The following is a 13726-nucleotide window of genomic DNA, read 5'->3' as shown; positions in this document are numbered from 1 at the left end:
GAGACACGAGTTGGGGTGAGGAGGAGGGAGGGGGGAAGAGAGTGTGCTGCAGAGGAAAGGGCTGAAGGTGGGAGGGCGGGGGAGATAGCGAAAGGGTGAGAGAAGAGGCATTGCTCAGAGGGGTGGCGGGGGAGAGCATTCCTTTGAAGTGTGAAGCTCTCGGCACAAGCGCGCACCCGGGGAAGCTTCATGCTCGAGTGCCCAACATGCATTGTAGCAAATCTGCTGGCTTAAGAGACTTTGGTTCAGATGTAATAGGTTCGAGTATAAATACTCGACCTAAAAAGGGGTAGAACCATAAAAAAAATAGGGACTTTCTCACAGTAATGCTTTCCCTTTTTGTATCTCGTCTCATTTTGCCTTTATGTAACATAGTGAATTATGGTAAAGATGGAAGATGGAGTACTGTAAATAGACATAATAAATCAATATTAATAATTACTACTTTTATATACTGCCCTCTGTCAGGTGTCATTGGGTAACATCTCAGTCATACTCATTGTTTTTGTGACTATATACCGTTTACTTTCTCTTTTTAATTGTTTTCTCAGTTAAAATATTATCGACTCAAATTGCTATTTTTCTTCAGAAATTGTAAGTTTATTGGTGTTTTTGAAATATTCACTTATCTTCCATACTGAGGATTTCATACAATTTTGCAATTCGCTGCAATAGTTTTCTAATTTTTACCCTCATAAATGGATTTTATAATGCAGATTATTTTTATGTTTTAAGTTATCAAATTTAGTAATCAATGCTATAGAGGCTTAGGACAGTAAGTCATGAAAAGCACACCCTGTCTTTATCCCCAATGTATTTAAAATATTCATATTTGATTAAAAAACATGTGGATTCACTCCTACAATCAGCTGCCCCTGGATGTTGCCATATGGTAAATTATGTTCACAACTAAACTAGTGATGCATCACACAACATATGAGGCCCAATCAAATTCCAGAAGGCAACTTTTCAGGTTCTTCTCTTTTATTTATTTTCTCTTGAAAAGAACATCCCAAGATTTACAGCACAAAGCAGCCAACGTGTTTCGTCCAGACACTGGATTTCTTCAGGGCAAGCTACTGTGTATGTACAAATATCCCAGGCTAGTGGCCATCGACATTTCATACCATAGTGCGGGAACCATATATATTTTTTACCAAGTCCAAGGATGACAGATATCAAGTGTGTGACACATATGTATCAAGGAGTCTGGGCCGATCTGCCCCGTAATAGGTGCTGTAATAAGCACCTGATGGCCATGTCAGTCCACCTCTCTGTCCGAGGGGCGTCCAAAGGAAACATTTACAGCCAGATTCATCATCGGCATGTTTTGCGAGTCTGTAACAGCGAATAATGAGGAATCGCTATTACAGACTCGCAAAACGGGATTCATGTAGGAATCGCAATATTTCTTGCGATTCCTACAGCTTCCTTATTTGCGATTAGCTAATTGCTAATCGCAAATAAGGAATAACTCCCCATTCATTCCTATGGGCCTAAAGGCCCATAGAAATGAATGGGAAGACATATCAATGTGCGAATCGCTATTAGCGATTCGCATTTTGAGTTAGCGATTTCCAGGGTGCAGGGGTGTCCAAAGGACACCCTGTGGCACCCCTGAAATGTAAATTTAGCCTGATGTTGCGCACACACATGTCCAAAGGACATGTGTGTGTGTAACATACCACTTAGAAAAATGCACTAAAGTGCATTTTTCTAAGTTTTTGCTATTTACCACGAAGTCAGACTTCGCGGTAAATAGCGGCCAGAAATAGCGAATTCGCAAATAAAAAATGGTTAATGAATTGCATTTAAGGAAACTCACATAGAGATTCCTTAAATGCAATTCCTCGCAAATATGCGATTTCGCTATTAGCGATTTTTGAATTTGGGATGATGAATCCCAAATGCAAAAATTGCGCTCGCAAAGGGCCAGATTCTGAGAATCTGGCCCTTTGCGAGCCCATTTTTCAATGATGAATCTAGCTGTTAGTATTCTCAAAGCTGTTTTTAAATGAAATCAAATCAGTTATTCCAGAGGCTATTTTATACTGCATATAGTTCGGCTGGACAGCAGTGCTTTGAAAGCTTTAAACATGCACTTAGCTGGGCGTCTTGATGCTTATTTTTTGCGTTGATAATGGTTCAACCTGCAAGACGGAATACTTGAGTATTGATGTTCACCCTGTTGATTTAAGTATTATAGGGCCATATGTATGAACACTTTTTCCCTTAGACACAGACTGGGTAAAACCCTTTGATACATCTGGCCCATAGTCATGTTGAGTTGAAGGGGGGTGCCTTTATGAGATTTTTTGAACAGCCATTGGGTCCAGTCATATTGAGCATGGCGTAGAAGACCTCCAAGTGTCATGTTGGTGTGGGAAATTGCAATATATATCTTTTTTGTATCCTGCATTAATTCCCAGTGCAGCTTGGTGAGATGCAAAGTTGTAAGCTACAGTATCCCCACTCATTTTGTCAGTATGGAATAATCTGATTACTTATTGGAAATCTTTATCACTCTGATTAGCGGACACATTTTGAGGTGCTATCAACTCCCTGACAGGTACAATGTTTTCTAAACCCCTCCCAAAGTGGATTGCACTTTCCCACCTTTAGCTTCTACCCTACTCTGGAATGGCTCATAAAAGAATTTTATATAGGGAAGAGTATCACTAAAACAAACCCTGTATAGAAGTACCCATACACTTAGAAAATGATGGCATTTTGGGACACAAGAGAAATTGCATTATTGAAGAGTCCTGTTAAGAAATCTGAGCATTACTTCCTATTCCCATACTGTCAAAAAGGGGGGTCTTAATTTTAGAGAGGGGAACCTCTACCAACTCAATAAACTCACTCATTGACCCTCGTCTGGTTAAGACAAAACTAAATTCCGAGAGAATTTATGCTCAACTGCTGGAAGTTATGGCAAAGGCAGCAGGCAATCTCCAGAGGAGTGCGGGCTATGCTCAAGCAGTACCAACATTTTCAAGGTAAAGATTACAACAGTATAAAATTCCCAAAAACTTCAGGACATTTTTGAAAAATGAATTAAGCAAAAAGATACCAAGGCCATTGGAGAAGGTGAAGGGGATCCAGAGATATGAATTTTTGAATTTATGGGGTAGAACGCACCAAGAAAGAGTAAAGCACCAATTAAAAGTCACTCTTAACAGTTGTCCAGGCGATAGGCATAATTTTAGGTTGAAAGCCATGGATCAGAGGTCAAATATACCATGCAAGTCGGCCTGGTCAAAGGTTTTACCTTCTGACTTTTTTAAGGAACTTAAAGTTCTCCAGCAGGGCAAGGCCAAAGGCTGTTGCCCACAAAGTGCTCTTGAAATCAAACACATCATTGTCGAGCTACAATTCAAACTGCTGCTTTGCCGCCTAAATCTAAGAGTTGGACTGTTAGACCTGGCATCTTTGGCATGTTCTTCTCTAACTTTTTTGCATTCAACCCTCCTGTTGTGCTGACTTAATTTTTGCTTGCTTTAGGACTCTTCAAATTTTACCATTGCTAGCCAAAATGCATGTGCTCTCTCCTTCAAATACAGCAGAATTGGCTTTGGTAAAGTGGTGCTACCTGTGTCCAGGCCTGTAAATTAAATGCTACTAGGAGGCATGCAGCACTAATCGTCCCACCCAGTTATGTAGCCCTTCAGGCTTGCCATTGTAACCTGTGTATTCAGTTGTAAATGGCCATGTCGACCTGGCAAAACAAAACTTTTGCCAGGCCCACACCTTCCTTTTTAACACATATAAGTCACCTCTAGGGTAGGCCCTGAACTGCCCAGATGGCAGGGTTCAATATATTAAAAAAGTTGGACATGTACATTTAATTATTACTCGTCGTGGTAGTAAAAAACTCTTAAACCATTTTACGCTACTGTAAGGACTACCTCTCCTACAGGATAAAATTGAAGGTACCTTATTGCACTGAATAAGCTGTAACTTCTGATTGGGAACAGATAGACAGATAGTTCGAGTTTGGTGTCTAAAGTATTGTAATTACAAATCCCTTTTAGTATTAAAGCCCGATTTTTAATCACAATCCTGAAAATGCCACTTTTATAGAAAGTTGACATTTTCTTGTCCTAGCCATTTGTTACCTGCAGCCTGATCCTGGGTCACATGACTAGGGGTAGCTGGCAGTTGGTCTTTGTTTATTACTCTCAGACAGTGAGAGAAAAGTAAAATAGGTGTTGGCAGGATGGGACACTCTGAGTTAATGAGGGGGAGGAGTCGTCACCTACCACACTTGCAAATCACAATGGATCTGCTTGAGCACTCTTGCAAAAGGGTTGACACTGGTCTTTTGTGACCCAAGACAAGGTGGAGCCAGGACAGGTAGGAAGGGTATGTCTGGCACCTCAGGAGTGGAAACCTCTAGAAGCTTCCTCCTTGTCATAGTAGGCACAAGAATAAATAACATACCTCCTACCCCAACGCTTCTGGACACTTCAAGACCTGTGAACTTTGCCAGGAAGAAGGACTGTTGTGCTGCTGAAAGGACTGCCAATCTTCAGGACTGCTGCTCTGAAGAACTCTTAGCCAGCTTTGCTGACCTGCTGCCCTCTTGCCTTTGTGAGAAGGACAGGATCTTTATCTCTAAACCCAGATCCCCAGAATGACTTCAAGGAAAACTTGGCTGTCACAGGAACATTACAGCCTTCCAACAACCTTAAACCCAGCCCTAGACTCTGCCATCTGTGAGTTCTGCCTTCCCAAGTGGTGTCATACCAGTCCAGGACCCCTGGAAGTGGGCCTCAAGGTGTTCTTCCAGCCTGCTGTGGATTCAGCAGAACTGATGCATCTCCTCTACAGCACTTTGGATCTCCCACAGTACCGCAGCAACACCTCTGCTGCTCGATGCATTGCCCTCGGAACTGACGCATCACCTCTGCTGCATGGTCTTCCCCAATGCGTGGACTTTGCACAGCCCATCACAGCTCGACTGTGAAGACAAATCTCTCCATGTAAGGACATCATCTGACCCAATGAAGCTCATCACAACCGCCGCTGCACGACTGATCTCCATGCAAGAGTATCACAGAGCACTTCGTAGCCCCTCGGAATGGCTGCTGTGCGACACATCTCATCACATGGAACTCGCATCTTCTCTGCTGCACAATGCATCCATGACACAGGACTCCCCATCTCTTGCCAACCAGGATATAAGGTGATTGTTAGAAATGGGGGTCTCTAGTTAGCAGGTTGTTACCCTGTCCAAGTAGGGTCCTTTCCTCCTCGTCAGGGTAAGGGGGCTACACAACTGGAATAACTCCTGCTCACCCCCTTGGCAGCTTAGCACCCGCAATCAGGCTTATCTCAGAGGCTGGGTGTAAAGCATTTGCACATAACCAACAGTAATACAGTGAACACACTACAAAAGAACACCACACCAGTTTTAGAAAAATATCCAATATTTTATCTGTTCAAAACAAGACCAAAAATGATAAAAATCCACTAGACAGTTCAATAAGCTAAAATAGACTTAAAATACAGTTCCTTGAAGGTGATAGCTCCGTCTGGGCCTATCACGGTATTGGTGTCGGAAAGACTCGCAAAACAGTACCTTTAGAAATGCTGTGCGTTGGCGAACTCACAGTGAGCTGAAAAAGAACCATTGTTTGCCAGAGTCGGTTCGGAGGTTGGTGCAAGAGTCTTAGTGCCCTTGAAGTCACCTGTATTGCAGATCAAACTCCATGCGGTTGAACAGAGTGCTGGCATCGGCGGGTGTTGGGGCTGTGGTGTGAAGTGCAGCTGTGCGGTGTGCAATGCCCTCAGGTTGTGGTGCAGGCAGAGGCTCTGTGACCGTCATCCAGCAGCATCGGTGAGACCAGGGCTGCGGGGTGAAGTGGGGCGGTGCTTGTTGGAGTGCTAGCAGGTCACGGTGTAGGCAGTGTTGTTGTTGTTGATGAAGCACTGTCGTCGGCTGACGAACCAGAGTCGATGGTGCCGGGGTTAGTAGGCCAAGGCTGCATTGTGGGATGGGGCATGGCATCATGTTTCTTATGAGCGGTGCCCTCAAACCAATGTGCAAGGAGCAGTGTCAATGTCGGTGTGGAGTGTCGTTTTTGGGGATACAAGGGTGGCGGTGTGAAGTGAGGCATTGCAAAGTGCGGTGCCCACAGGTCCTGGTGCACGCAGCAGCTCGGTGGCAGCGCGGGGCTTCATCAATGAGAGCAGGGTTGCAGTGCGAAGTGCGGCAGTGCCCTCTGCAGTGCCTTCGGGACACGGAGTCAGCAGCTGCATCATTGATGGTGTTGGGTTGCTTTTTCTTCTGTTGCAGCACAAAACACACAGTTCCCAGTACTGGTAGCAGATGAACTTGAAGTCTTTGCTGTTCCTGAGACTTCTTGAACAAGGGACAAGCTCTACCTCAAGCCTTTGGAGAAGCTCAAAAATGAAGTTGCAGAAAGTTCAGCCCAGTCCTATCTCTGCCCAAGACAGAAGCATCTCCTGCAGGCGAACACACCACATTTACTCTTTGTTCTCTTTTTAGCAAGGGTCTCTGAGCCCAGTCCAAACCAGTTCTGCCATCTCTGGCCTAGCGTCACTACAGGTGCTGGAGACTGCATTGTGCAGAGGAGACACTGACAATTCTGGGGTTAGTGAAAACTCCTCACACCATTCTAAATGCAGACCAGGCCTATTCAGCCCTACCATGAGTCACCCAGGAAAGGCAGGCTGCATCTCAACCCTGTGTGGCAATTTACAGTGAATGAACATCCCCAGCTCCTGTCACTCCAAAACCAGCCAGTCAATACACAAACCAGCAGAGACACACAGAATGGCCAGGCAAGAAAATACCCACTTTGTACAAATGGTATTTTCAGACACATAATATAAATATCATCTTTACTAAAAGACACATTTTTAAATCCTAAGTTCAGGTACACTAAACTTTATTCCTCTATCTTGTCCCAATAGAAAGGTAGGTTTGTAAGATGTTACCAAGCAACTCCATTGTCAGGCTATGGGTCAGATCGCCTGTCAACAGTGAAAAATTCAATTGGCAGTATTTCACTATCAGGACATGTTACACACCAGGACATGGCCTACCTTTCACATACAATGCACCCTTCCTATGGGGGTACATAGGGCCTACTTGAGGGGTTTCTTACATGTATGAAAAAGGAAAGTTTTGGACTTGGCAAGTGGGGGCACTTGCCAGGTCGACATGGCAATAAACACTGCATGCAGACGCTGCAATGGCAGGTCTGAGACACCATTGAAAGGTTACTTGTGTGGGTGGCACAACCAGTGCTGCAAGCCCACTAGCAGCAATTGATGTACAGGCACTGGTCACACACAGAGCACTGTACTAGGGATGTAGTAATAAATCAAATAAGCCAAACATGGAAACACCATTCCAAAAACACAATTTACACTAGGACCACTCACACTTTAACACTAAACAGCAGCGAGAAAGTACACAGAGGCACTACACCAGCGATAGGATGTCCAAGATACCATTGATAACAGGAGACCAGAAAGCAAAAAAACAGGAGAAACATGCCAAAAGATACCAGGTCTAACACACGTCCCCTCCAGCTGAAAGTAGAGAGAACTACTCAACCACCTGGGAGTTCTCTTCACTAAGTCGGAAGAACCTGGACAGACCATCAGTGTTGGCGTTTTCTGTGCCTGGGCGGTGTTCCAATGTAAAGTCCATTTCCTGTAGAGAGATTGACCACCTCAACAGTTTTCGGCATTCACCATCTGAAGGGCCTGTGGTCTGTCTGAACTTGGAAGTGAGTCCCAAACAGGTAGGGTCTTCGCTTCTTCAGTGCCCAGACCACAGCAATAGCTTCTCGCTCTATGGCACTCCACCTCTGTTCCCTAAGAACTGGTCTCCTGCTAAGGAAGACTATAGGCTGGTCTAGGCCCTCCATGTTCAGTTGTGAGAGTATCGCTCCCGCACCATGCTATGACGTCTTAGTCTGCACTCGAATTCCTTGGAGACATCGGGTGCCTTGAACACGGGCACTGTGCTTATGGCTGCCTTTAGGCCATCAAAAGCTGTCTGGCAGGCATCGGTCCAGATCACCTTCCTGGGCTGCTTCCTGGAAGTCAGCTCAGACAAGGGGGCAACAATGGTACCTTAGCCCTTGACAAATCCCCTATAGTAACCAGTGAGATCTAAGAAGGCTCTCATCTCTGTTTGGGTCTTAGGGGACTCCCAAGCCAGAATGGTGTCAATTTTAGGCCGTAGGGGCCAAACCTGGCCACTTCCTACCTGGTGCTCTGAGTACACCATAGACCCCTGCCTGATCTGGCTCTTACTAGCCTTGATCATAAGGCCTACCCTCTGCAGAGCCTTCAACACTTCCCAGAGGTGGCACAAGTGATTTTCCAAGCTGGAACGGAACACTGCGATATCATCCAGGTATACAGCACTGAAATCCTCCAGTCCAGCCAACACCTGGTTGACCAACCTCTCAAAAGTAGCAGGGGCATTCTTGAACCCAAAGGGCATCACCTGGAGCTGGTAGTCCCCCTCTGGTGTTGAGAATGCAGACCTTTCCTTGGCCCCTCCGTTAAGGCAATCTGCCAGTACTCAGACGTTATATCAAACGTGCTGAGGAACTTGGCAGCTCCCTGCCGGTCTATGAGCTCATTAACTCTGGGGATGGGGTGTGCCCCAGTCCTGGTGATATTATAAGAAGACAAGTGCTGACCATACAAGAAACTTCTAATTTCTCCTCATTTGTAGTGACAAATCTACTTGAGTCTAAAATGTGTCTGGTATTTTATTTATACCTTTGAATTTTATTTTTCAGGAATTAGAAAATTGATTTGTTCGAAAAAGACATACCACATATATTACACATAAATCAACATATACTTCGTCACAATACTATCAAATCTAAACAACAATACATGAATGACAACATATCATATATACATTAGCACTACGGTTTGTGCTACAACAACAATATTCATAATTTACACTATCTTTTTGAGGAGTGAAGTATATTCACAAAAAGGAAGAATCAAATGAAGACAAAACAATATCAATGTCATAAACAATATTGGATGAAACTGAAAGAATTAATCAAAATTTCAGTCATTAAAGGATTCAGTTATTCCTAACTGTTCCAATACTTGTCTCCAATGGGCCGACGCGTTTCGAACTCGCTATTTAAATTCGTGTGTTCTCATCAGGGCTTTTCACTTTTTCCTGCATGGTGCGTGCAAAAAATATGAAATAAAATTCATCGGATCCTATTTTATGTTTTTAAAGCCTCTTATTATCACTTTGAGATTAGCTGCAAAGTTCATACCTTCATAGGTTCTCGCAGTTACGTAGGGTTCAATTTATCTGTGCGGAGGTCCCTGTCGCAGTTTAGCTGAAATATGAAGAAACCAAAATTGTGGAATCAATTACAGGGAAGAGCCCGTCAGCTGATGCCAAAGCTCTCACTGCATTCTCATACCTTTATCGGTGTTTGTCAAATCCAATCTTTTCTTTAAACGTGGAGTTTAGTAAGTCAGTGATCCCGCTTTTTATCAGGGGCGCCCATGTGGGTCCTGTTTGCCTGCCTAAACAAAAAGGTCATGTATTTGAAACAAGTCCTAAGCAAATAATTTCGAGTGGTTTTCCTACCCATTAATCATGCATACAAGTAAGTACCTGCTATCGCCGCTCGGCGTTGTCCCTGCTGGCTTCTGATTGCAGAATTTGTTCGTTTATTTAATGTGGGCGCTCCGTTCCCTGGAGGGAAGACAGGCATTCAATCACAAATAACTTGCCAGTTTATGTGCGTCTATGCTAGTTCGTGTGCATGGGGGCTTCACATACCTAGTATCAGCTGCTCTCTGCTGCTCTGGGCTTCACTTCCCCTTCGCAGTCGATCTGCATCAATGCGCCATTTTGGAAGGGAGGTGTGCTATTATGATGCATCACATGGTGCGGGGTTTGTGGGACATGTAGTCCACATCAGTTTCTTGAAAAAGTACAACGTGTTATAGTCTTGAAATCTCCGACATGGAGTTCAACCCAGTCTGTAGACTGTTGAATTTTAATATCAGATATGCCTCCTTTTTCAATAAGGCATCATCCACATCCAGGACTCTTTTATTATGCCCTATTGTATACAAGACAGTCCACCTGAAATCCGTTTCTGAATGGCCCTGATCTGTAAAGTGTTGGACCATGGGGGCGGACAGAACCTTATTTTTAATTCGCGATCTGTGTTGTGTGATGCGAATATTAATTTGCTGGTTCGTTTTTCCAATATACAGTTTCCCGCAGCCGCAGATGATTGCATAAACCACATTTTTGGTTTTGCAGTTGCTGAAGTCTTCGTTTGTCCATTTTATGTTTCTGTGAGAAAATTCACTACCCTTAATTGTGGTATCGCAGGATACACAATTTCCACATCTATAGTGGCCTTTGATTTGTTTCAAACCCCATACTGAAAGTAAATCAGTTTTGTCTCCATTTGATTCTTCCTTTTTGTGAATATACTTCACTCCTCAAAAAGATAGTGCAAATTATGAATATTGTTGTTGTAGCACAAACCGTAGTGCTAATGTATATATGATATGTTGTCATTCATGTATTGTTGTTTAGATTTGATAGTATTGTGACGAAGTATATGTTGATTTTGTGATGAAATGATCATAAAGGGATACCCTAAAAAGTTATTAAAACATGCACGCAAGCGAGCACGCTATACACGCTATACTCCACGTGAGTGCCTCCTTGCACGCAAAGAGAAAAAAGAACCAGACAAAATGGTCTGTGTTACAACGTTTGGCCCTCACTCCCATCAGGTCCGCCAAACCATATTGAAGAATTGGCATTTATTGGAAGAGCTGGAGTGCCCATTTCCGAGACCACTCTTTGCTTTTATGAAAAATCGCAGCATAGGCCAGCAGATTGTTCGAGCAGATGCAAGGATAGAAAAACCCAAGCATGATTTACTTTCAGTATGGGGTTTGAAACAAATCAAAGGCCACCATAGATGTGGAAATTGTGTATCCTGCGATACCACAATTGAGGGTAGTGAATTTTCTCACAGAAACATAAAATGGACAAACGAAGACTTCAGCAACTGCAAAACCAAAAATGTGGTTTATGCAATCATCTGCGGCTGCGGGAAACTGTATATTGGAAAAACGAACCAGCAAATTAATATTCGCATCACACAACACAGATCGCGAATTAAAAATAAGGTTCTGTCCGCCCCCATGGTCCAACACTTTACAGATCAGGGCCATTCAGAAACGGATTTCAGGTGGACTGTCTTGTATACAATAGGGCATAATAAAAGAGTCCTGGATGTGGATGATGCCTTATTGAAAAAGGAGGCATATCTGATATTAAAATTCAACAGTCTACAGACTGGGTTGAACTCCATGTCGGAGATTTCAAGACTATAACACGTTGTACTTTTTCAAGAAACTGATGTGGACTACATGTCCCACAAACCCCGCACCATGTGATGCATCATAATAGCACACCTCCCTTCCAAAATGGCGCATTGATGCAGATCGACTGCGAAGGGGAAGTGAAGCCCAGAGCAGCAGAGAGCAGCTGATACTAGGTATGTGAAGCCCCCATGCACACGAACTAGCATAGACGCACATAAACTGGCAAGTTATTTGTGATTGAATGCCTGTCTTCCCTCCAGGGAACGGAGCGCCCACATTAAATAAACGAACAAATTCTGCAATCAGAAGCCAGCAGGGACAACGCCGAGCGGCGATAGCAGGTACTTACTTGTATGCATGATTAATGGGTAGGAAAACCACTCGAAATTATTTGCTTAGGACTTGTTTCAAATACATGACCTTTTTGTTTAGGCAGGCAAACAGGACCCACATGGGCGCCCCTGATAAAAAGCGGGATCACTGACTTACTAAACTCCACGTTTAAAGAAAAGATTGGATTTGACAAACACCGATAAAGGTATGAGAATGCAGTGAGAGCTTTGGCATCAGCTGACGGGCTCTTCCCTGTAATTGATTCCACAATTTTGGTTTCTTCATATTTCAGCTAAACTGCGACAGGGACCTCCGCACAGATAAATTGAACCCTACGTAACTGCGAGAACCTATGAAGGTATGAACTTTGCAGCTAATCTCAAAGTGATAATAAGAGGCTTTAAAAACATAAAATAGGATCCGATGAATTTTATTTCATATTTTTTGCACGCACCATGCAGGAAAAAGTGAAAAGCCCTGATGAGAACACACGAATTTAAATAGCGAGTTCGAAACGCGTCGGCCCATTGGAGACAAGTATTGGAACAGTTAGGAATAACTGAATCCTTTAATGACTGAAATTTTGATTAATTCTTTCAGTTTCATCCAATATTGTTTATGACATTGATATTGTTTTGTCTTCATTTGATTCTTCCTTTTTGTGAATATACTTCACTCCTCAAAAAGATAGTGTAAATTATGAATATTGTTGTTGTAGCACAAACCGTAGTGCTAATGTATATATGATATGTTGTCATTCATGTATTGTTGTTTAGATTTGATAGTATTGTGACGAAGTATATGTTGATTTATGTGTAATATATGTGGTATGTCTTTTTCGAACAAATCAATTTTCTAATTCCTGAAAAATAAAATTCAAAGGTATAAATAAAATACCAGACACATTTTAGACTCAAGTAGATTTGTCACTCCAAATGAGGAGAAATTAGAAGTTTCTTGTATGGTCAGCACTTGTCTTCTTATAATATTATATATGGTCTAGCTGATCTTACGTCCCAGGACCTATCTCCCTATTGTCAACCAGTCCTGGTGATGGCATTGGGCCCATGCTAGTCCACACAGAACCAAAGTTCAGGAGTGTCACCGGGTGCAGCAGCCTTTGAGACAAGACCACTGGGCTGGCCCAAGGTTGGAGGGCTCTATCACCACTTACACCAGCATCTTAGAAACCCCTTCTTTGATGCCCGCTCTGACCTTGCCAGTCAGTCTGTAAATTTTGTGTTTAACAGGAGGAGTGTCACCAGTGTCTGTGTAATGGGTACACCAATGGGTGACACCTGGGTCAGGGAGAAACTGAAGACAAACTGCGCCAACAACGTGGGACAGTCACTCTGCTGCTCTGGGGTCAGTGTCGGGGAGAGGTTCACACCTTGCACTGACCCATCATGCTCCTTGGTAGACAGGAGGTCAGGAAGAGGTTCACTCTCCTCTTCCACCCCTTCATCTGTTGCCAAGAACATGCTTACTTCAGACCTCTCAAAGTGAGGTTAGATGTGGTTCACTTGGAGGCCCCTTAAAGGGTTCCTGAGAGTCTGCAAATTCACCACATAGGTGACATCGCTTTTGCGCTCCACCACCAAGTCCACTTATCTTGAAGAGCTCAAGACTGCACTGGAGGTCATGATCAACACTTTCAGGCCATGCTGAAAACCCTACCAGAGTGGCATGCTGGTCATACCATCGTTGTATTTCCTCCTGGCTGGCTTTAAGGTTCATCTGAGTGAGTTTCCTGAAGCATGAAGTTTGGTTCCTGACAACCAGCATGTAGCTAAATACATTCTGGGGAGTTTTCCTGGGAGCTGTCTCCCAGCCTTCCTTTACAAAACCAAGAGATCCTCTCAAAGGGTGCCCATACTGAAGCTCAAAGGAACTAACCCCTAATGACTTCTATGGTACCTCCCCATATGCAAAGGAAAGGCATGGTAATGTGGGAGTGAGCCTTTTCAGGGGCCCACTGGTGCAGGGGTTCGCCCTTCTT

At 43.6% G+C, this 13726-nt stretch overlaps 2 long non-coding RNA genes across 2 annotated transcripts; one reads left to right on the top strand and one right to left on the bottom strand.

Moving 5' to 3' along the window:
- Positions 1-9299: 9299 nt before the first annotated feature.
- On the bottom strand, positions 9300-9724 carry LOC144753796 (uncharacterized). The gene is made up of 3 exons (XR_013594535.1): positions 9650-9724; positions 9453-9558; positions 9300-9365 (listed from the first exon to the last, which is right to left on the bottom strand). It is a non-coding gene; the product is annotated as an uncharacterized LOC144753796 (long non-coding RNA).
- Positions 9725-11660: 1936 nt separating this feature from the next.
- On the top strand, positions 11661-12085 carry LOC144753795 (uncharacterized). Its single transcript, XR_013594534.1, has 3 exons — positions 11661-11735; positions 11827-11932; positions 12020-12085. It is a non-coding gene; the product is annotated as an uncharacterized LOC144753795 (long non-coding RNA).
- The last annotated feature ends 1641 nt before the right edge of the window (positions 12086-13726 follow it).

Source organism: Lissotriton helveticus, chromosome 5_1 (assembly GCF_964261635.1).
Source record: "Lissotriton helveticus chromosome 5_1, aLisHel1.1, whole genome shotgun sequence".
NCBI lineage: Eukaryota > Metazoa > Chordata > Amphibia > Caudata > Salamandridae > Lissotriton > Lissotriton helveticus.
This window is presented reverse-complemented; position numbering and strand designations above follow the sequence as displayed.